Here is a 25,954-nt window from a genome sequence, read left to right on the forward strand (position 1 = left end):
ATATCCTAAGTCGCGCTTTCAAGATATGAAGAACACAATTTGAATTTAGTCAATCGGCCCAATAGAACGAGAGATATAGAACTGCCCCCGCCCCCTTTTTTTTTAACTTATCCCATTTTATTATTTGTTAAGAGAATGTTTTGGCATTTTGACAAACATTCATTTGCTTAAAAACGACGTATCCCTGTACTTATAATCATTTTGACATTTTTTGTTCCGTCGTTAGAAAATAGTTATAAAATGTATTACAGATTGATATATGTGTTACTGTTACTATTACAATATAATTCAGAAAACTATTTAATCACAGAATTCGTAAGCAATATCAAATTTTTTAAATTAAACAAAATTCCACCCTAGGTTGATAGGCTATGAGGAAATAAGATGCAAATGTTTCACTTCTTTTAGAAGCAATAATATTCTGCCCCTTTCTGAAAATACATTACTGAAATATACCAAATAAAAGACGTAAAATTGTAAACTATAGTGAAACATCTCATGGTGATAATCTCTGAAAATAACAAGTATATTTGTTGAACTATAAATAAACCCCGCTTTTGAAGACCACCATCTCAACTGAAGACCAAAATCGTCTAGAACTATCGATACGTCTTTAAATAGTTTTCACTGTTAACAAACAAAAATATTCTGTAAATCCTTGCTAGCCATCTTGAAACTTTTTATAACTTTTTTTCCCTCTAAAATTTTCCAAAATCTTGTTCATTTCCCCAGTTCGATTCTTCCACATTTGGCGAAATCTCTCAATTTTATTTAATCACTTTAATTTCAATCATTTCATTCCCAAAGAATATTATTAAAGCTGTATATGGCAATAATTTTAGACTTTCTTACTTAATGTGTTCAATAGCTGTACACCAATTCGTTTTTTTTTCTTTTCTTTGCTTCTGCATAAGAGAAGTATTCCTAAAAAATATCACAGAATATTTTTGCCCCATAAAGAAACACAGAGACTATTCGCACATTGTTTGCTTGGAATTATTTTTAACTTCAACTATATTTTTGAAAGCATAAATTATCGTCTGCTACTTGACAGTTTTGTTTTCATGAAAAATGTCGCTTTTAAAGAAGCAATGGATGGAAGTCTATGTTTGTGTTCTTTCGTATGTAGTTATTAGTTGCGAAAACCATGTTTTTCGATATCTAAAGCTACATTAGGTAATATTGTCAATAACAAAAGGAAAAAAAGGTCAAAATTTAGCTTCGAGTAAAAAATTAAATAAAAATATTCTGAAAGCTTAACTATAAAATTCAACATCAATATCGCAAAATAATTTTAAAAGAGCATATTTTTAGAATTTCTGATACACAGTCTTGCGCGCTGAAAATAATTTTTCTTTTTAGTAGAGTGTTGGCATTGCTAGTTTTGAAATCGCTGAGTATGTTAATCAAAAATTCGCTTAAGTTTTAGAAAATATGAAATAGATAATAAAACAAATTGCAAATCCCATGGAGGACTATATTATTGAATATTTGATTTCGTTAGATACCGTTCTTTCTTTCACAGTGCGAGAAACATGCATATATTCCAGCAGATTCTTCGTTATTTAATTTCCTTCCAAAAATGTTAAAAAAAAGAACTTAAATAATAACTAACTAAAGTGATTTAGCCGAAGCTAACACAATTTCTAACTAGCTGGCCCTTAATATTAAATGAGCTACCGAAGCTATCAAGGGCACCTAATACGGTCGAGCGTAGTAACAGCTTAGAGAGATGTAGTCAAAAGGCAAACGCACACTATTCGGGAAATCTAATTCTCTCTCTCGAAATCAGTGGAGCTTCGACTTAAATACTACTCCTTCTCATTTGCATTTAACGTGATTCTAAAATCTCATTCTGGTAAGGAAAGCTAAAATTAGAAGATATAGGAAAGTGTGACAAACTTAAAATAACTTATAAACTTAGTATAAACCTTACAACTCTTTATCCAAATATTTTTAATTCTTATTTTCTTAGTTAATCTCTTCTTCCTAACATGTTATATTTTACTCACTTTAGCTCTTTAATAGCCAAATACTAAAGACTACTGAGACCTGTTTCGACCTGATTCGAAGGGTTCGAATCTTGGCAAACAGGAAAGAGCATTTTCATAAATTTTTTCCATGTGTAATACGGATAAGAGACTGTTTCACTTACAAAATCTTCCAATTTAAGTCCTTCCTTTCCTTAGGCATATAGTTCTGGTGGGCTTTGTCGTATTTATGTAGCCTAAATTTATTCAATTCACAATAGTAAAAGTTATGATTTGAAAGCTTTAATAGACCAAAGGGTCGTAAGCCCAGAAGGGCTGTTAATCTCGAAACGACATTTTCGTCGAATCACTAAAAGCGTTGAATTGCTTTTCAAATGGTTGCCACTAAATATTATAGCCCTGTATGATTTAAAGAAATTAAATTATGAAGAAGAATCTGCGTGAATGTATGTATTTTCCTCTCATTGTGAAAAACAGCAATACCTAGAGCCATCAACTCTAAATAACGTAGTCCTCTACCCAAATATAGACACAAGGAAGCCCGAATTTTGAAATTCAAATTTGTTTTATTATCTATTTCATATTTTGTAAAATTTTAATGAATTTTTGATTAACACACTCGACGATTTCAAAGCGAGCAGAGCAACACTGTACGGAATAAAACATTTTTATCTCCAGCACGAGAAACTATTCCAGCAGCTTTCAGATTTTATTTTATTTGTTATATTAATTCTAATATTAAAAATTATAAGGAGTTATCGCATTCCCCGTGCATGTTCTTGGTGAAAGTATTTAGCACATCCAACTAGCAGTAAGATGATCCGTGGTTTGAATATCGTTGAGAACAAAGCCAATGTCTTATATTTTTTGGTCCGAAATGCCTAATAATATCTAAAGTAGCTCCCAAACTAAGATATGACAGACAATTTTTCGTCACAACTTTTAATTTGGTTTTTGGCTTTTAACGTCAATGGATCTCGTGCCTCTTCCAGTCCTTCCAGTCCTTTCCAGTCGCCTTTTAAGTAAGGAAAGAGAATAAGAAGTTATCGCATTCTCTTACGCATGCTGTCATGGTATAAGTGGTTAATACGTCCAACGAGTAAATTAGCAGATGAGTGGTTCAAATCCCGGCAAGAGTTCAACTGATGCGTCATGCTTCTTGATTTAAAAAAACTCTAATATATCTAAACACTTGCTTATATGTAGAGCCATTACGCTATTTTGAAGCAGGAGACGTGATAAATGTGCAAAGTCCTCGCCGGGACTCGAACTGGACCTTTCGAATATGCGCCAAGTGTGCCAATATTAATAATTCCGCAATGCCTTGGTATCGAAAAAACAGATACAGGAAAAGAAAATAGTACTAGGAAAATGCAAAATAAATAAAACCAAAACAACTTAGAAATGTTAAATACGTAAAGTTAAGAAGTTTAAAAGTCTCATGCGAAAATCGACATTTTTTTGTAAGTACAAATGTAGTAATGAGGTGGGGAAAAAAATTTTTTATGCTTTTTAAACAAAAAAACTCAAAGAACGCTTTCATTTAGAAGGGAGAAGAATTAACTTTTTTGCTTACTCTGAATTAAAGGCAGAAAAGTTAATAATCATTTAACTAATTAATGGACAAAAATTAGTTAGTTCGTACATTTCGTCAAGTGGCATAAAAACGTATTCTAATAATTTCATTTTTCATTATAGCTCAATGGTTTTAATTAACGACTCATTTACTAATTTTTCTATCAGAATAGAGAATAGCCAAAATATTTCTGAGAGTTTTCATTGTCTAATGTGATTACAGAGTAACAGAAAAACATAAGTATGCACGCACTTGTTTGATTGAAATTAAATACTTTATTTATATTTAAAAATCCATAAAAAATCAAAAGTGCGTTTCACCGATTTTCCATTCATCTTTTTATCTAAAAAATTCATTCAACAAATTCAGTAAAAGTAATATTACTTTACTATTCGAAAACCGTAAATAACATTTTTTTAATATCGCAACTATTTTTTGTATTAGGAATTCGAATAGCATGATCGCTTTTAGACTGTTAAATATTTTGCCATTTTGTGTATGTTACCTGGAAATTCAAACTTTTTTTTCTTATTTTCTTTGATGATCTTATGTAATCGTGATGAATAAAACACTGTGACAATTAAAAGTAAAAATGTAAGCATACATTTACACAAAATCTCTCTAATAAATGCAGTGTAAATGCATAATATCCCAAAATAATATTTACACAGTTTTAACGTTAATAATAGATATATTTTTTAATAATACCCGCTTCGATATCTTATCAGTTTAGTTGCTATGTCCACGTTGAATGTATGTGGAAGCACGTTTAGTTCTCTCACAACCTGCCAGAAGACAGATACATGTCTATAATGAAGATAAAAGGTTAGATAATTTACTTTTAAGCAATGTAATGAATTTTAAACTGTTATTAGGGAAATTAGAACGTATGCGAGATGAAAATTTGATGGAAGACACAATTGGTTACTCTGCCATAATTACGAGAAGAGTGCGTTAAAAAAGAACGTGACCAACTTGTGAGAACACTTTGAGTGAAAAGATTGAGCAGCTTGTAAAGTCTCTAAAGGAACACTTTAGGAGCCCGAGGAGGACTCTATAAGCTTGGAGAGAAAGAAATTGTATATGATATAACGAAATGACGATGTAGTAATGAATAACAATGAGAGATGTATGTGGATGATGTTTTAGACTCCCAGTAAGTACGCCCCAAAGCTACGAACAGGAGACATGTGACGCGCGACTAAAACCATCTATGCTTCTCCTTCCGTTCAACACATATCTACTGCTTTTAGATCGGCTCTATAGCGTTTGAGGCGATATATTTTGACCCAAGATGCTCATTTTGAGCATCTGTAACATTAAGATATGTAATATCAAAAAACCTTAATACTTCTTATTATTGCTATTCCTCATATTAACATTCAAAGTGTCTAAACATTCTTTGACGATACATTGTCTAGCTCATCATGAGGAGATGTAAAATATCTGACTCCTTTGGGGAGTTAAATGTGTAAAGAATATGCCTTTTACTAAATGTAATTTCTCGGATAAATCCTCAGTAAAACTAAGAGCGACTTACCGTTATGTCTAAGATGAAAATAGAAACATAAGAAGGGTATAAAAGACACTCTTTTATTTAAAACTAATTAAGCTGAACAGAATACCCACCTGGTGCTTACAAATTAGCCAGCAAATATGAATAGAGCAAAGTAAAATTTTTAATTTAAAACTGAATCTAAGTATTAATTAGCCAACGGCTGCACAGAGTACTTTCAGAGTTAAAAAAAAATTATCGGCAAGAATAAAACAATGCCGAAGACAGGAACTCTTATCACAGAATGGAAAACTAGTAACGTGTCGTTCAACAGGCAGAACACGCTCTATGTAAACAACCTTCAGACCCTTACTTAAATACGCTTGAGCTAATTTACATTCTGGCAGGAAAATGGAAAGAGAGAAGTAACAGTACAGGTTCAGAATATAAAGTAACTGGTTAATTAACGTAAACAAACCTCAAAAAGTTAAAATTAATTACCCTACTGTGCTCGTGAGATTACAGAAATATTACGCCTTACTGAACGCGGTGTAATCTGCTTATCCATGCTTACAAAGGCATTATGAGGTTTTCAGACAAAAATGCTTGAAACTTTTATTGTGCTCTCGCACTGAAATTGGATCTTTAAATATTTGACTTTTACTTTAAATACTTCACTTGAATACTTGGATCTTTAAATTACTAATAAACTAACCATTTCACTACATACACGTATGGAAAAACTTTATTTAAATCATCACATGATAATGGAAAGCGATGTTGCCTCGGATGACTGAAAATTCAGACGAAACAGGAGACCACAGATATTTCGTGCAAAAAATAGCAGACGTATAAAATTTCTATTAAAAATGAAAATCATAGTGAATGTTGCATAAAATAAAAATACATGCTGATAAAATTGCATTCTTTAGGTCATTAATTATAAAATTAATTCAAGCCACGGTTTTAAAAATAAAAACGTGCATCTTGTAGATATAGTTTAATATAAATACTTTTTCTTATGCAAAACTTAATATTAAAATAATAATGAAAAAATTCAAATATAATAATAGAATGGATCATATAATACAGTGAATCAAAAACTTCTTTAGAAAAGGCTGTAGTAAAAATCATAAATCTTCAATTGACAAAAATTAATTTATAAATAATTAATACCTAAAGAGAAAGAAATAAGTTTAATATTGTATAAAAGGAAACTAGACCTATGTTTGAAAAGAAATTGGTGCAACACGCCAAGACACCTCCCCTTCGCCCCATGATGATACGTTTTTGCGTAATGCAAGCATAATCAATCACTTTTACGCAAAGAAATCTGCTAAAGGAACATAATTCTATCCTTTATTCGACGGATTTTTCAGCTGCTGACTACGTTCTATTCCCTAAAATGAAATCTCACCTTGCAAATCGCCATTCTGATAGAAATTCAGACAAGTCTAACGAAGGAGTCAGAGTTTTCCATTAACTTCATATAATATATTTCGTTAGTATGCCAGGATATGTATGAAATTAGAACGAATCTATGTAGACAGCTATAAACACAAGTAAAGTTGTACTTCGTTCATAAATTTCCAATTTTTATGGATTCAATCATAAAACCTTTTAAATGCATTGTGCATAAATCCGGAAAGAGGAAGAGATTTGAAATAGGAAGTCCATAATAAGATTTGAAATAGGAAGTCCATAATGTCATATTTACTGCGTAATGCATATTTTATTGCTAGAGTAGTATTTGTTCTATGAAACAAATTATACAGGGGTATATATGGACAGTGCCCAAAAACTTACAAATTTATTGAAGCAAAATTTTAAAAAAAAACTTTACATTTTCTAGAGTTGTAACTACCAAACATGATCTAGAATGTAGCATTAAGGATTGGATATAATATAAAAGCTTCGTGGATGCAGTATGTATGTAATGGTTTCAGAACAGATAATTGTTATCAAAAGTAATTCATTGCGAGTAAGGTATAACTGAAGTGCGTAAAGTACCAAAAATGTTTAATTTAACTACTATTCTCATAGACATTTGCTCATGAATATTGCAAGGATTTTTAGTGCTACGAATTTGAGTAAAAAAAAAAATCAAACACAGCTTCAGATTTGTTCATCATAATAATTTTTCTGTCCTTTCCCTTTAAATTTTCTCGTTATATCTATTTTGATAAAATTATTATATACTTTTTACTGCTGTGCATTTTATTTCATGTATTTAAATGATGGCTATCTAGCAAAATGGCTCAAAAGATTTCTGCTTTTTGAAGAAGAATGAAGTCTGTATGATTCCTTTCAAAGGTTTTTACAATTCATGCCATTTAAAATTGTGCCTAATTTTAAAATAAAGATTAATATTCTTAATTCTCATCTTTTATAAACTTTTGAGATTTTCTTCTTAAAGCCCATTTTTTTTTTTTTTTTTTTTTTTTTTTTTTTTTGAAAGTTTTAGTAATGTAGTCTATACTACCGATACGAAATTTAAGCGATTCTTCGAACTATATCTGTATTATTTCTGCATTAGAAGATTTACAAATACTAAGGCAAAGTATTTTTAGCAATTACACAAAAAACTATAAAATGAAAATGAAAATAATAGAAACTGCTTTACTCCTTCATTACTCTAATCAGGATGTCTAAAAACACTTTGGAAAGAAGAATTGCTTTTAAATTCATATAAATTCAGCTTGTCTATAGCATTGTAAATTGTCAATTGCATTATAGAAAAGACTCAAATATTGTATGGAATCTACGGCAAGTTTTTCTTCTTTCAGATGCAAAAATATTCGTGTAGAATATAGGTTGTTTGACACTGGTAAAAACTGAATAACTTCTGAACGACAAAAACACTTTTATTTCAAATTTTCCGAATTTATACATCAGAATCAAAATGTATATGAGTAAAAAATGAATTTTTTTAAATGTTGTTAACTGGAGACGAATTCAGAGTGAAGTCTGAACTGGAAGTTCTCGATAACAAGAGCAATAGATCTATGTAGACTTTATCAATAATACAGTTTCATAAGAAATGTCAAGTAGTGATAAATCAGAGCTATTGGGAAGGTAATCAAGCAAAGTTCTTCGTCAAAGCGATTCCACTAGGCTGTTGCGATGGCACGACTGTTATAGTGATTTGTGAAACCCAGGACATCGTGTGTTGAGAATGTTCAGAAGCTTCATCCTGCTAAAACCATGTGTCTTGAATCCAGTGTTCATAGCGGCATCAGGAAGTAATCTTGCTCTCAAGAATTCGGTGTAGAGTTCTAAGTTCAATGTCTTGTTAACATAACACGAATCTGCGCGCCTGTCCAACATGATCCTTGACCCGACCATCTAACATCCACTGCATACTAGTTCCTTTCTAGGATGAAGAAGGACAGGTAGCGGGCTCCTGGTTCCCTCCAGAAGGTACATCCAGAACCAGTTATTAGATTGTAACGAAACTCATCTGTGAAGAGGACAATCAGGTAATCCAAAATCGATGTTTTATTGTCCCACGCTAAACAGACTCTCTCAAAAATGAGAGTAACGTAAACAGCAGGGTTTTTTTGCAAAAGACTTCTCTCACATAGTCTTCTGCAAAGAGTTATGAAGTATTTCTCCCACCTTCCTAGCGTGCCTTCGTGGTGTAGTGGTCAGCACACTGAACTGGTATTCCAGAGTCCGTGGTTCGATTCCCGACGAAGGCGGTTTCTGATTTTTCATCTCTCCGGCTTATCCAATTATCCTAATGTCTCTACAGAGTAAACCGTGAAACTCGTCTTCTTGTGGCCATGTGGAGGTCACAGGCAAAATATACTTTTGCTCCTGAAGAAGAAGGACATATATCTGATCGCCCGTGAAATCTATTCAAAATTTAATCTAAGCTAAGGTTAGCTTTTTTTTTCCCTTTAAATATGTATTATACTTAACCAAATAAGCTGTAAAATTAGGCTTAAAAATTTCCATTTCATATAAGTTAACAAGATATTTTATATCCGTATTTCTTTCCAAGCTTCTATTAGTTATTCGAAATGCCTTCAATCGGAAAATTAAAATTCTATAATAAATGTTTCTGCAGTCCATGCACAGTCCTCTAACTGTGTGAAACTTCATTGGATCCTAAGGAAGATAAAGAATAATTTCTTGTGTGCGTGTTATTTCTATTATATTGTATCTAAAAAACATTGCTTTGATGTAAATAGCAAATATTCTTATACAATATATTTTACTCCATTCTAAAGTTTTCCAAAAAAAAAAAGTACAGAAAAAGTAGACAAATTTTCGATTTTGTTTCTGTCGAGGAAAACAAAAGCAATAAAACATTCCCAAGAATAAAGCTCTTCTAAAGTTCCACCGCAATAACAACATTATCTGTAAACCAAAAAGGACAAAAAGAGAAACCTCGTCTGCCTTTTCTTTCCTAAGCCTAATTCGATTGGCTAAATTTCCACCGTTCTTATTGAGGCAAATCGATTGCAGGTTTAGAAGTTGCTTCTGTTCTTCTTTTTTTCACCGCAGATCTACGGATCTGATCATAAATGCCCCGGGAATTTCTAAATAAAAAGAGGAACGTGCATAAAAGTATTCTCTTGCCTTTTTACTGGTCTTATCTGCACTACGACTAATGCAGTAATTTAATTTCAAGTTGCCTAGAAAAGAACTGCTTTAGATTTTGTGAAGGCAAGAATGTTAAAATTTTACGTAAAATACTTGTTTTTTTTTTTTTTTTTTTTTTTTTTTTTTTTTTTTTTTTATTAACTATAAATAACAAAAGTAATATTTTATTCAGCTGTATCCTGAAATGTAACGACAATAGAGATTTGAAATGGGAATGAATGCAGATCAATAAAGCTTTATTGGTGAAATTCAACATCATATTTTTTTATGCTTTTCTTCCTTTTTCGATTATTATTATGATGATTTTTGCATAAATCTTTTACAGAATAACAGTTTAAGGAATTCTGTTTAAGAATATTAGTGCATATTATTGTTGCAATTCTTTGGTATTCTTATGAAGATTTATTTTACATTTTTTATAAAGATTTAATTTCCTTGGCATTATTAAAAAATATGCTTTACCATAAACCCGAATTACATCCTTTTTTTTTTTTTTTTTTTTTTTTTTTTTTTTTTCTAAAAATGTCAAAATGATCATTTTATAATGAAAGTAAATATTAAGAAGTATAACAAGGAAATATTGTCCATTTCGTAAAAAAAGAAACACATTAAGTTAGTTGAAGAAGCGTTTTTATTCAGAAAGCTAGCAAGCACCTTGGACTGTTATTCCATATAGCTATCAGCAAAAAAGAGCATTGTTGACAGCAACTATTATTGAGACAATTATCACACTGAGAATCAAGTTTCTGTAGATTCTCGTGACACTTTTCTGTTACCAAACCAGTGAGAAAGGTGTTTTACCCTCGGTAACACACTTCTGACAAAAAAACGCTATTAGAGGGATTTGGCTACGTGCCACATTCTTTTTTCTCGAATATCTACGGAACGGCACCAAGTTAAAACTCGAGACACGTATCCTCGGATTCTAAAAAATTCTCCGAATCCATCGATACCGTTCTCATCTTCGTACGACTTTAATCGGCCGAGATATTAATTAAAATATCCCGTTTTACCTTCGATATCAGAAGAATTATGATGGAAAATGAGTAGACAATCAATTATCCAATGAAAGACATCTCGTCACAACACAAACAGTTTAATATTACGATTCTATTTACAAATCTAATTAAGTGTTAGTTTTAGCTTTGACATATCAAAGCAATACTCAGAACATAAATGGCATAAAATATTACTCATCAGTTTTTAAATATTCATGAAAAACATCTCAAAAAGTCATTTTTCTCATTACTTAAAATGAAAGTAAACAATAGAACTAACTCGAAAACGTAGATGAAAAAAACTCAATTGTTGCCAATCGCGATTTACTAAATTACATCAAAATAAAGATAATAATCAGGTAGAGGTTCGACTTCACATCCTCCCACCTAAGTTAATATTTTTACCTCAAAAATTTAACTTACAAAAGAAAATTGTGAATATTTTATAAGCTACAAAAAGAAAATTATAAGTAGTTCATAAGTCCAGTCTCTTAGGTACTTTGATTGTACGACCTGCTCTAGTCTTTTGAATCTGAGGTTCAAGTCCACACACGTTATCAAAGGAAGAATTGGCACAGGTTTCACGTCCCACCTTCGCGGTTGAAAATTTCTCAATAATGGGATCATCGTTGGAAACTTCAAGTGGATACAATCTTTGAATTGGCCTCAGCAAGTGTCCATTAGCTGTTTTAAGCTTGACAAGTCTTGTAATTCCATCTTTTCCTGGAAGAATCTGAATTATTTTACCTAATGGCCAATTGATTCGCTTGGTGTTATCACTTCCTATCAATACAATATCACCAATATTCACTTTCACAGATTTTTTGTTTCCTGCTTTTTGAATAAGTGCTCCTAAATATCCAGACCTAAACCTGTTTCTCAAATCCTTTTGCAAGTTTTCTCTATATTTGACTCGCTTATTAAGACTTTTATGCCCAATGTCATCAAGATCTGGAACACCACTTATTTGATTATCTTGCAGAAACAAAGATGGACTTAAAGGCATTAAAGTAGCATCACTTTCAGTTATATATGTCAATGGACGGGAATTAATTACTGCTTCACAATCACAGAGAGTCGTGTTCATTTCTTCAAAAGTTAGCGAAGCTCTTCCTAATACTCGTCTCAGCAATTTCTTAAGAATTCCTATCAATCTCTCCCACCAGCCTCCCCACCAGAAGGCAGTGAGTTGAACTTCCACTGAATTGGTGGTATAGATGTGTCTTCAGTGATTTACTTCCAGTTTAAGTCTTGAAGTACATTTGAAGCACCAACAAAATTGGTTCCGTTGTCACAGTATATGATTCTGCTCCGTCCTCTACAAGCTATAAATCTTCTAAGAGCTAGTAGAAAACTCTCAGTAGACATCGATTCAACCAACTCTAAATGGACTGCCCTATAAATGGCGCAGGTGAATAAACAAATCCAAGATTTCTTGTTGCCTTTCAGGATTACTGGTCCCGCAAGATCAACTCCACAGATTTCAAATACAGCTGCTTCTCGTAATCTATCTTCTGGAGGAGCCCCAGTACAAGTTTCTAGGTTCTTTGCAGAAAATCTTCTACACACGGTGCATTGATTGATGAAAGATCTCACAGTTTTACGAGCATTCAGAATCCAAATCTCTCTCGTAGAATATTTATCAAAATTTGAGTACCAGCATGTGCATTTTTCTCATGATAGTATCGCGCTAGTCTCTTAACAACCTCATGATTGGATGGAAGAATAGCTGGCGTTTTAAAGTCTTCTGTATCCTCACGAAAGGTAAGTTTAGTTTTTAGTCTGAGGATTCCACTTTGATCCTTGAATACTCCTAAAGTTCTTAATTTCTCATCCTTTTCATTCACAAAACAATCTTCTTGAACCATTTTGATCAATAACTTCTCAGCCTCAAAAATTTCATCAGAATCAAGGTTTCTATGCTTTCTCACTGTTTTTTCAGTTCGACAATTGGAAGTGAATATTAGGATCCAGTCAATTAGATTAACTATCCTTTTGTATTGGGAAAAATATCTGTAATACCAGTCTCTCTTGGTAACCAAGCATGCAGAAACTAAACATTTAGTTACAGAAGAAACTATGCTCTTTTTCTTTTCTCTAACAATCTCAGTCTCATTTAAATTTAAGTCACCTTTAGGCCAATCTTCTTCAGGCAAGTAAAGCCAACTTGGACCTAACCACCACTGAGATTTCAATAAGGAGAGAGCTGAACAACCTCTATTCGGAAGATCAGCTGGATCCATGCAACCAGGAATATGTCTCCAAGAATCTTTATTTGTTAGTCTTCGTATTTCCTTCAACCTATTCTGGACAAATACACTCCAGGCTTCTTCTCTCGTTATCCATGCTAAAACAGTAGAAGAATCAGTCCAGAAGTAAACTTCTTCACTCTGTATCTCAGACAAAATTGAGGACGAAAGGCGACACGCTATATTAGCTGTAAGTAATTCCAATCTCGCGATAGTAGTTTCTTCTTTTCCAGTTGGTGTAACTCTACTCCTGGCTTGTATCAGTTGTACTTTAGTAGAATCAAAAGGTTTTATACGAATGAAAGCAGCCACGGCATATTGCTTACTGGCATCACAGAAAATATGTACTGAAGTATTTTCACTCGTACTCCTTGAACCAAAATATCTTGGAAAATGGATCTTTTCCAGATAGTCAATATCTTTCAACCATTTTAAAAATGTAGTTCTCGTACAGTTATCAACTTCTTCATCCCATGTTATCTTCTGCTTCCAAGTTTCTTGAAGTAATAACTTAGGGATAAGGATAACAGGACAACATATATCAAGAGGATCAAACAATCTATGAGCTGTAGATAAGATTAAGCGCTTAGTCACTTTTTCAAAACATAACTCTTTTATACTATCAATATTTATTCTTAGAGTGTCATGATTTTTTATTCCATATTAAACCGAGCACATTTGTATCAGCAGAAGCATCAGCATTAATATCATTGAACTCCCACCCTCTAAGCTCAAATTTTCTCTCAGCCATTACCTCAGTTGATACACTAATAAAATGATTGAGTTCTTCATTTTTAACACAACTGACACAATTGTCAACATAAAAACTATGCATAAGTTTTTGAATGACACCTTTCGTATATAAGGATTCACCGGTTTCTATTTTCTCTAAAACAGTTTGTAGGTGAAGCTGAATAGCAGAGTTTAGAAGAAAAGGGCTACTTACTACACCAAAAACTACACGGCAGTGCCTGTACACTTTCAGTTGACCATCACTATCAAGCCATAAGAACCGCAAAAAGTCTCTATCAGTAGGTGAAACACTTATTTGAAGAAAGGCTCTTCGTATATCAGTAATAACACCAATCTTTTCTTTTCGAAAGCGTGTTAAAATACTCGGAAGCTGTTCTATTAGATTTGGGCCTTTTTCTAAGCAGTCATTAAGACTAGGAAATCCCTTTACTTTGGCCGAAACATCAAATACCGGTCGGAGTTTTGTAGTGCTATTCTTTTTGATAACTTCTCGATGAGGAAGGTAAAGAACTTGCCCTTGATAATTTTTATCAGCCTCTTCAATTACTCCCTCTTCTAGCCATTCCTTGAAAACATCCCCATAAGCTTCATAATTGGACTCGATTTTAAGACGTTTAACAGTTTTGTTCAGCCTTCTCTCGGCTAAGTCAAAATAGTCTGTTAGTGGTGGATGATATTCCAACCAGGGCAAATCAACCTCGAAACGATCATCGACTATACGAACTGTATTTAGAAAATGTAACGGAGCAGCTTCTTGTAGTTCAGTCTGGTTTTTCTTGACAGATGGGTCAGTGATCTCAAGTGTGTCCAAAGTCCATAGATCTGTTATGGTCTCCACAGTAGATAACAAGGACGTAACTAAGAACGATGATGAAAACTCACTTTTCGAAGTATTCGGCATGCGTCCCATAACTGACCATCCAAATTTGGTCTCAATAGCTACGAGACCACAAGACAACTCACGACGACCACCTGTCATGAGTTTTCCAGCTACATCAGCCCCAATAAGAATCTCAATAGGATTTTGACAATCATCCACAATATTTATATTATAGGCTGCTAACTCTTTCAGACAAAGCTTGTTGACAGTAGGTGGCACTGACTTACAAATAATTTGTTGACTAAGAACTTTAAAGTTGCAATTATAAATCCCATGCACACTCGATAAATATAAAGTGTATACATCATGCTTGCATATCCCTGAGTCCTTCCCTCCAAATAAAGAGTGTTGTAAATATTCACAACTCTGAGGTTCATAGTTCATTTCTTTAGCTGTACTTCTTGATAAATATGATCACTGTGAAGCAGTATCGATAATAGCTCTTGCGACGCGTTTTTTCCCATTACTTCTAATTATAACTTTGAATGTATGAAGCATTACGTCCAGAGTAGAAGATAAATTTGAAAGAGCTTGATCCACTTCAGCACTAATCTCAGTTTTCTTTTCAACTTCAGGTGATTCTTCGTTTTTTGACATGGTTATTTCGTGCATCTTTCTACACAGAAGAATATGGTGTTTTTTACCACAACACAAGCAACCAACTTTCAAGTTATAATCCTTGACTGAATGTCCAGATTTCAAACATAAAAAAAACTTGTGAGATTGTTGAACCAGTGACTCCCTCTGCCTTAAAGGTATTTTTTTTTTACTTTTAGACAGTCTCCAGAAAAAATGTGAATTAGAACAGAATATGCACTGTTTTGATACTTGAGATGAAGTTAGAAGGTCTGTTGCACTAGGTATATTTGAAAACTTTCTACTCTTACATTTGTTCTCTATTACCTTTTTCTCATAGGAAGGATTATGTTTTACTTCTGCTTTTGGTTTCGATGTATTGAAACTTTGAGAGGCTAAAAAAGTGCGTTCTTCATCTTCAACTTCGGCTTGTAAAAATTCTAAAATGCATTCTAAATCACTTTTCTCAATTATAGTTTTACTTTCGTCTGAATCATCTAAATTCACTTCTCGAATTCTACGATGAGCAGATCTATAGCGCTGCCAAGCAATAAGAGTTTCTTCGGGTAATGATGATTCAACTAGTGGAAAAAACATTGCAGCATATTTTTCCCTAGTAACACCTAATAATTCAAGTGATCGCAGTTTACTCTCAAGTTGATCGAACAATTTTCTTAATGAATTTTTAGAAATGTTTCGTTTTTGAAGAACTAATACTAATAAGTCTCTGACATATACCTGAATCAATAGTTCCTCTCTGTCGAAACGCATTTTCAGCTGTTTTAAAGCTTTTTCGTAACTATTACCCCCTGGGGGATAGCTCTTAATTAATTCTTCAGCAGGACTGCCTTTTTCCATTGCTTGAGATAAATACGAAAATTTATCGTGAAAATCGATATTAATGTCCTCATCAATTTTTTGAAACTGACCCCAAAAGTATAGCCAATTTCTTACACTACCGTCAAAAGTAGGTAATTTTATTTTTGGGTAACGTAATAAAGTGTTCGGCTGCGAAACAATGTTCAAATTTTCATTTTTAGAAGATAATTGTTCACTCACTAGTGTTTCTAGCTTCTCTTTTAAAGATCTCCATCGATCAATATACATTTCTTACTCATCTACCGCTTTCTCTATTTCGGTATCGGAAGTATTTTCAGAATACAACAAATGTTTATATTTCTCTTCACATGCTATCATTAATAAAGCTTTCTCTTCAATTAGCTTTAATTTATTAATTTTATCAGCACGATTTAATTTGATTTCTTCCTCATCAAAAGTATTACATGCTCGAGTAAACAACCTTCTAAGTTGCTTTCTATCTTTCAAAACAATATCCATAATGCACAAAGAATAGAAGAAAATATAAAATATTTTTTCACTCACTCTTAAAAATGCAGCCGTAGTCCTGTCTCTTGGACGCCATATATCCCGTTTTACCTTCGATATCAGAAGAATTATAATGGAAAATGAGTATACAATCAATTATCCAATGAAAGACATCTCGTCACAACACAAACAGTTTAATATTACGATTCTATTTACAAGTCTAATTAAGTGTTAGTTTTAGCTTTGACACCTCAAAGCAATACTCAGAACATAAATGGCATAAAATATTACTCATCAGTTTTTAAATACTCATTAAAAATATCTCAAAAAGTCATTTTTCTCATTACTTAAAACGAAAGTAAACAATAGAACAAACTCGAAAACGTAGATGAAAAAAACTCAATTGTTGCCAATAGCGATTTACTAAATTACATCAAAATAAAGATAATAATCAGGTAGAGGTTCAACTTCAAAAAAATTCTCCGAATCCATCGATACCGTTCTCATCTTCGTACGACTTTAATCGGCCGAGATATTAATTAAAAGCTAATTAAGTGTTAGTTTTAGCTTTGACACCTCAAAGCAATACTCAGAACATAAATGGCATAAACTATTACTCATCAGTTTTTAAATACTCATGAAAAACATCTCAAAAAGTCATTTTTCTCATTACTTAAAACGAAAGTAAACAATAGAACAAACTCGAAAACGTAGATGAAAAAAAACTCAACTGTTGCCAATGGCGATTTACTAAATTACATCAAAATAAAGATAATAATCAGGTAGAGGTTCAACTTCAAAAAAATTCTCCGAATCCATCGATACCGTTCTCATCTTCGTACGACTGTAATCGGTCGAGATATTAATTAAATGCTGCGGAAACGTTAATTTCCGCAGTTAATTTTCCGAGTGGCAACAATAAACTATCGGCGACACACACTTTAGCCGCTTATATCTATAAAGATGCAGCACTTTTCAAGTTTCAGATGAATAATTTGAAATTTTAAATATTGCTGTGTATGCCTTTTCTTTGACGCGAACTCCAGTTTGTATAGGTAAAAAAAGCTGCCTTTTTTTATTATATGCATTAAAAGAAGTCCACTGTATTGCACATGTTTACAATAAAAAGTTACAATACACTTTTTCAGAATAAGGAATTAATTTTTTTTTTCCTTCTATGAATGCTATAAATAACACGGAATGATAGTCGGTGATAAAATAATATCAGTCTTACACAGTTTTTATTGAATAAAAAATTATCAATGCTCGAAAAACATTTTAAATCTTTGAAGTATTTAACACATATTGCACGTTGAAAGCGAGGAGTCGATCCATTTTCGGCAATTATGAGATCAATGTTAAACGAAATTGTGCTATCGCTCATCTAAGTAGTAATTTGCATCATCGAAACAATACTGGGTAGATTATAATGTACACGGCAAATCTGCATAGCTTGTCAACGATTAGTTGCCCTATGCAGTTGTCGCTATATGCAGATTAAACAAGTACATAAACGTATATGCAGATAAACAAGTACATAAAAGGATGGGTGACGAACTGCGCATTAGTTTGTGGTAGATGTTAAGGAGAAAAAGAAAGAGAAAGTATTTCAAAATCGTAGAAGAGTGATTGTTGTCTCTTGAATTTACAACGACAATCTTTATTTCTAAAAATTAAACGTCATTCAAGCTTGTAGGGTTTAGTTACCAATTTAACTTATTCTATTAAAACTAGACTTTAAAAGTCTTAAATAAAGTCTTTACTTAACTTCTAGAAAAATTCAATAACTACCTGAACTTAGTAACAAATAAAATTTTTATTGAACGCTATTATCTTATAGGGAATAAAAATTACAAAACTTATCCACCGCTCCTTACGGGATACAGTTTAAGAGGAAATAAAAAGCTTACTTGTTTCTATATGATTAAATTAAAATCCCTCGAAGGCTAAATTAATAAAAAATCTGACCTGAAACTAAGCTAAATTTATCTTAAATGTCAAAACTTACATACTAGGGATAGCTCTAATCATCAGCTGAAGGGTCAAACTGTCACTGACATCAGCATCCGATGACTTGTGCTACTAATATCAGCAATGGATGACCTGTGTCATAGTTGAACAGATCCATGTCAAACAATAGGATTTAGGAACAGTACTCAGCCTATCAATAGTCACTATCCACAAGCCTTTCCGCAACTTGCCTATATCAATAGACATGAAGATATCGATGTGCAGCCCAACCAGAACAGTAGTTAGCGACGTTGACTGCCGAACCGAAGGACGCAGGTTCCAAACCAGGAAAAGACATAGATGTTTGTAAATGTATAGTGTCTGGGCACCATTGGGGCACTCTAAATATGTGGCGAGCCGAAAGTCCTCTCGGGAGACTGTTGGTAGGGAAAGAGGGGTGCGAAAGCCTTGAACCCTTCCCCAGGGGTGCTCTCCATCAAAATTGGGGGGGGTGGAACTGGGAAAGTTTAACTGTCACCTGTATGATGCCCACAGCTCTTGGCAACGACAGGCGCAATCTTAACCCGTTGCCACGATGAATTTCGTGATTTCGCTCTGATTTCAAAGACCTGATCTGATGTTACCGTCGATCATTTGGGATAAGTCACAACAACACAACAAGATAGCGATGTAAGAATTTCGCAAAACAAAAATTTTGCTTTGTTGTGCTGTTATATGTGACAGACTTCTGAAATGCAACAAAGACTGACTTTTTTGAGAATATTAGATATGAAAATATATCATAGGTAAGAATTCGGTGAAGAAACTTTCGTATTTTTAATGCTGCACCCAATACTTCTTTAGATGTTTCTAAAGCAGAAATACATCCAAAGAGCATTTTGATCAACATTTCATGAAATTGTAAGATCTACTGTTCTTTCTTCGATTCTGTCAAAAATTATATGTAAAAGAATAAAGCTCTCAATATAACGCCCTGTTTTATTTAATAGAATAAGTATTTGTCGTAATAAGACTCTAGTATTGTAGCATGCTTTCTTGCGAACATGATAAAAGTTTTGAAGTTTAGATTAAAATTTTCTAAATTCTGCTCTCCCATTCCACAGTATTTTTATAATTCTTTCGGACTTTCTTTATAGCCCAAGATTCAATTCTTTTACGCTATTCAGTGTCACCAGGTATGTCCTTCGAATTCAAATCCGTGTGAATGGGTTGCTTGTATAGCAGTTTTCGTGATTATCTCCGTGAGCAAAGTAAGTATGGTACAGTTTCCCTTAGAAAATTTTCTGTGTGGAAGGCATCCCCTTCCATCTTTAGTCAGTTTTTTCATAATCCAAACAATCCTTTACCTAGGTATAAGAACATTCAGTCCATGTATGGTAGATAGCAAAATGTTGTTATATATATTGTTGCGTGCGTACGGATTCGTTATGAATTGAATGCAGAAGTCCGATGAAAAATTAATAAGATTTATTATTATCACAAATAAAACAAACTGCCTAAATTTCCTCCCATATTCGTATAATAGTGCAATATCTCACAGTAGTTATCTTTTAACTACTCAAATGTTCAATAGAACTTAATTCAAAAACAGCTAGAGAAAGCTAGTCCGCGAATTCGCTACAGTCAACAAGAGCAGTTTTCTAAACAAAACTCTTGAAACACTAACTGAATTGAGAGGTTTTCCACCTTTTTATAAGCTTTTCAAATCACGCGCGATTTTTCTAGCAATTTCTCGAAATCAAAAAGAGATATTTATTTATTAAACTTTAAATGCACGTGCTCTTGTATTTTTAATTTTCCGGCTTAGCTTTCTTTTAATATTCGTCATGCGCTGCACTGAACGGGGAATAAAACAATTTTGTTTATAATTCTGCTTACATTTACTATTTAAAAACCAAATCCGTAACAATATGTACTATATTATTGAATATTAAAATGGATTCTTTTTTCTGTACGTTCTAAGCCTATCGTTCTTCTAGATGCTGTTTTTGGCACGAACTTTCCAATAAACGAATAAAATAAAATGAAACAGTACTCATAAAGAATATCATAAAGAGACTTTTTGAACTTATGATTCACATTAAAATCTTTCACAATATGGCGGAATTTTTCTCCCTTTGAGAAAGCTACACGCTCTGATGCTTCTTTTATAAGAATGTACGGAACAGAATTAATTTATTTTCTTTGAAACAACTTTAAAAAAATTAATTTTAAAGGATATGCAAAAATAATGCATTCGTATTTATTTCCCTAAAAAACATATTCATTTAAATGAATTAGGGCAACATTAATTCAGTGAATTAATAAGCAAAAAGGGAATTCTTTTTCTCTGCAATTAAGAAAGAAACCTTGAAGTTTAATTAAAAACGAGAGTGGTTACACGATTTCATTTATTAAAAAAAGAAACATTTAAATACTTACTGGTGTAAAAGTTGATTGGAATTTAATTGTTTGAAAACGTTGTTACTCTCCAAATCTTTCATCATCTTTAGGACAAATGGTTACTCTAATTTTGATAAAAAGTAATTATTTCACAAGGCTCAGAGAGAAAAATTATTTATTCTTTTTTCCTTCGAAGCAATTTTCTATATTTTTTTTAACTCCTGTTAGTCACTTTGTCTACGCAGACAATAAGACCATTTACTAAGGAAGCAAAAGGGAAAATAAATAATAAAGGAAAGAATACAAAAAATAAGTCTCAGCCAGTACAACCCATTCTGCTGATTAATACACAGGCTCACGCCTACCAAGATCTTAACCCTTGAACCAACAGCCTGAAAAAAATGTCTCGAACATCAAGCATATCAACTGAACCGAGCACCTAACGGCTTCGCCACCTGGCTCGTATACGTCCGCCTCAACGATGGGACAAAAAGAAAAATGAGCAAAAGGGAAGCTCTATTTATTTTTGATATAAGCTGTAGTTCAAAACTGAGCCATATCGCCATTTATGCCCACATTCTCGGGAAGAGTTTTACATATAACCTATTTCATTTTATTTTATATTTATATATATTGATTTTATATAATTTTACAGAAAGAATAAAAGTAAATTTATTCTTAAACTTTTCTTTAAAATAATGTTCACCTAACTGTACTTCATTTATGAAGTTCTCGTCCCAACTTACACACAGCCATAGATTTAAAATTCAACGGACTTCATTTGTTCATTTCCGGTAGTTTACGACTAATGCGAGATTGTTAAGCTACATAATCGACTTTTTTCCCTACGATAGCGTTTTTATTTTTCGGCGACTTTCCTCTGGATTTACAATTACCAAAAATCAGAACTTTTCAAACAAGCCTGAGTATTCCCTCAGTTAATCACTATGAAAACCAGCCGTCAACTTTAAGTATCAAATAGTCATCACTATAGCCCCTTAAAAATATTATCTTTTTCCAAACAGACTGGAGCTAATTCTCGCAGTGAGCATGGTGATCCTTCACTCCCTAGGGCATGTGTTGCAGTTAATATGCGCTAGGTTTAAAACTCTCTTTCGTGCGCTTTGAACGAATATAATTTGAATATAATATATTTGAACGAATATAATTTGAATATAATATATTTGAACGAATATAATTTGAATATATGAATTTGAACGAATTCGTATGCTTTGAATTTGAACGAATTCGTATGCTTTGAATTTGAACGAATCTGAGAAAATATATATGATGTGAATCAAAGGAAAGATAGGTCAGAGCTTAAATTAAACTTAACTATTAGTAAAGATTAAAGTAATTGACACTACTGTCTAGATGCTTTCTTAATCTAAACTAGCTCACTTCTCGAACCTCAAAAGCAAAATTTTACAAACTGTATTTCACGGAACTTAACATGATGGTTGCTTACAATCATTTCACTATACTGAATATGATGTCTGAAAAATAAGTCATCACTGAATCATTCCTGAAGCTTGTGTTCCTTAAATTTATAGAATAAGACGAGTAATGTTCATGAATTCTTCATTGAAAGTAACATAATTATTATAAACTTTCATGTTAAATTCAAATATTGAACACGATTGCTTATAATAGACCCTAATATGAGAGCTACTTACAGTAAAACCTGTTTACTGAAATTTCCTGAATCGGAATCTCGTCTTATCAGAGCAACAAAGTAAAGCAACGTTGAATCAGTTTATCCTGAAAATTAGACATCTCTGAATGATTCATAGAATGTAAATTGACAAAGAATTTGACAATTCATAGAATAGAACTTGTTCCGCAAGGTCAACTAATAACAGGTATAATAATAAAGTAATTTTTCTTGAAACCTAACATGATAGTTACAGGTACAGGTTGAAACAATGTCGGACCTGCGTATTTTCTCATAGGTATTATACTATTAGATATGGCAGGGTCTTACTAATTATTGAACTCCCCCTCCCCCGTTTGTGTGAGAGAAAATCAAACGGCGATCCAAAGGTCTCCCTCCCCTCTTACCCTATCACAACCTATCAAGAGGACATCCGGTTCACCGTTTATTTTTAATGCCTCCTTGCTCCACAGACACTTACAAACATTCATGCATACCTTGTTTAAGGATACGAACCCGGGTCCATCGGTATGCAAGCAGCGTCACTAACCATCTGACCGAGCGGCAGATGATACTTGCAAACAATTATGCTATTTTCATAATATTGAACTTGTTTGCCTATAACAGAGCCAACTATAACTGCATTTACAATGCAATTCAGCTCTGACCAAACTTCCCACAAATTGAACCAACCGAAACAGTGCAGGAATTTAATATTGAATTACTGGATTCTGAAGACTAATCAGCAAGAATATAAAACCTTAAACTACAGACACTATTAAGTTTTTGAAGCATGAAACAGAAAGAATCTACTCTGCCGTCGCCTTGATTCGAACGACGGATTTTTTTAATTGTGAGCTAAAGGTGCTGATTGTAACAGGAAATATCCCAGCAAAAACATCGCGGCGGAAACTTCGCAAGAGGGAAAACATCTTCTTGCAAAAACCTCATCAGAGAAAAGAAAGCGAGGGAGAAAAATCGTATTTCAAAAAAATCATCATAGAAAATAAAGCAGTTCAAAAAATTTGCAGTTTTAAAACGTCATCATAAATATATCGTGGCAAAAAATACAGCACTTATAAAGCCTCGCAGACATGTGTTTTTAGACTTTAAAAATTTTAAATGCTTGTTCGCATAATGACTTGTGAGAGCAAGAAGGAATGAGGAATACTTATATCTATATTTAATATTTTTGAATTAATTAATAAATATTTATGGAAACTCTGAAAGCCCCGAGAAACAGATCCGAGGGTTACAACCCTTCTTTCTCTACCAGTAAACCTCTCGAAAGAACTTTCGGTTTGCCAGTATTTTAAGTGTCCCCACGTCCACAGGCACAGTACATTTATAAATACCCACGCTTTCTCCGGGGTTCAAACATGGGTCCAACGATACGGCTACGTGCCAATCAGAATGGCTATTATCGTCATTTTATTAAATTTAAAAGTATTCTGTTTTTAATTTAATGTTTACTTAATTTCTAACTTTGACACTACATCAGAAACAGCTGATCTACATCTTTTGCTATTTCTGTACATGTCTATTTAATATCTCAATGTCTTACACTATACTAAAAGTGAAGAAGATAAATATACAATTATTAATTATTTATTTAGCAGTTGTTAAACTTTGTTTCCCAAATTTATGTTCAGACCATTGAATATTGTATTCGACTCGGGTTCGAACCCAGGTGAACAGGCCGACTGCATGATTGGTTTTTGTGGTTTTCAGCATGTGAATACAAACCATTCGCTTAAAAAGTTCTCCACGAAGGCATTACCTCAGTTAGGCTGTTACTTCTCATATGTTTTGCCATATTTCACTAAACAACATTAACTCGAATTTGTTCAACATAATTGAGTTTCATAATTCTGTAGATTTGCGGTTTTCGCGTACTATCGATAATATCAAAAAACTACCAATAAAAAGAGAATGAAGAATGAGAGGAACAATCCACAAGTCTGACGTGTGACGCGTGCCAACGGCATGTGCTCTTTAGAATATTGGAACAAAAATGCTCTCTTTCTTAAATAAACTTCATGTAAAATGATCAATATTGCCAGAATCTTGTAATTAATACAAAAGGTATCACGAAGTTAAATTGCTAAGCTGTCAGTTAGGTTCAAGATTCTAGCAGGAAAAATATCGAACGAACTAACGAATAAAGGAAGATTTAGCTGATGGCTATTTTCTACGATTTTCAAAAATATTCATCGTCCAATTAAGTCACCCAAGTAAATTGGAGGACGATGCTTAGCTTCTAGATTTTGAATTAAAAGGCACTTAATTGAAATTACGTGAATTAAACGGAGATTATAAGTAAGGTAATAAAGTGATTTTTCACTTGGAAGGTTTTTTTTAAAAGGCTTTCTGACAAAAATAGAAACTAATGTTCATTAAATTTGAGTGTATAAATTCTATATGCTTTTCAAGCATAGAATTAGCTTTAGATGTGCGTACATATTGATATTACCAACTATAATTTAGACTCTGAATCTATTAAAATTATTATTTATAAACCTTATTAAAAGCACTTCCAGAATTTTAATGAAACGTAAAATGCTATTTACTCTGTGCTTAAAAGAGTGTGGATTGATGAATGCAATAAATGAAAAAGTAAATTTTTACTTATTAATTTAAAGTAAATTATTTTCATGAAATCAAAGCAAACGTAGAAACTTTCTGAAATGTTTATTTTTACACGATAAATTCTTATTTGAAGGCATACACTGAAAATTAATTACGAGTATAATTTGACATAATATATCTATTTAAGTAATTGAAAATCTCACAATTAGGAATGACTTGTTCGACAGTACTTTAAAATAATTATTTTACATCAATGAGTAATTATATTAGTAATTACACCATATATTATTTGTATATTTCTTAGTAAAAGTGCATTTTATATAGTTACGCATAAATTGAATGCATGCGTTAGAAAGAAGGCTGGAACAAACATTCGAATTTATCAAAATGATGCCTGGTGTATATTCTAAGAATCTCTGATAAGATGTTTTATTGCGAAATACGAAATTTTAAATCACTGCAAAAGCTGGATGAACTTTAAATATGGAAGTTGCAAGTTGCAAACAAATGCAAGTTGCGGTGTTGCTGGTTTAGCACATCTAACTCAGAAGATAAAAAACATGAATACTCACAATCACATTTAAACTCCATCTTAGAATTTGCTAGGAAAGATGGATATGGCCGACAACTAGACAGTGCATTTCGTTCAAATGTTGAACGACACAATGAGAATGTTCTAGAAAATCGTTATATTCTAACAAAAACTATTGACTGCATTCTATTTTGCGGCGCATTTGAGCTTCACTTCGAGGACATAATAAACGCTAGGATTCATTAAATCCGCGAATTTTCAGAGGTCTTGATTCAACAGCAGAACTTGATTCGTCTCTTAAAGATCATCTCACTAGTGCCTATGTTTTTACAGGAGCGTCAAAAGAAATTAAAAATTGTTTGTTAGACTCC

The sequence above is a fragment of the Stegodyphus dumicola genome, chromosome 9 (assembly GCF_044657685.1).
Source record: "Stegodyphus dumicola isolate Sdum_Otavi_A_Nest chromosome 9, ASM4465768v1".
NCBI classification, from domain to species: Eukaryota; Metazoa; Arthropoda; class Arachnida; order Araneae; family Eresidae; genus Stegodyphus; species Stegodyphus dumicola.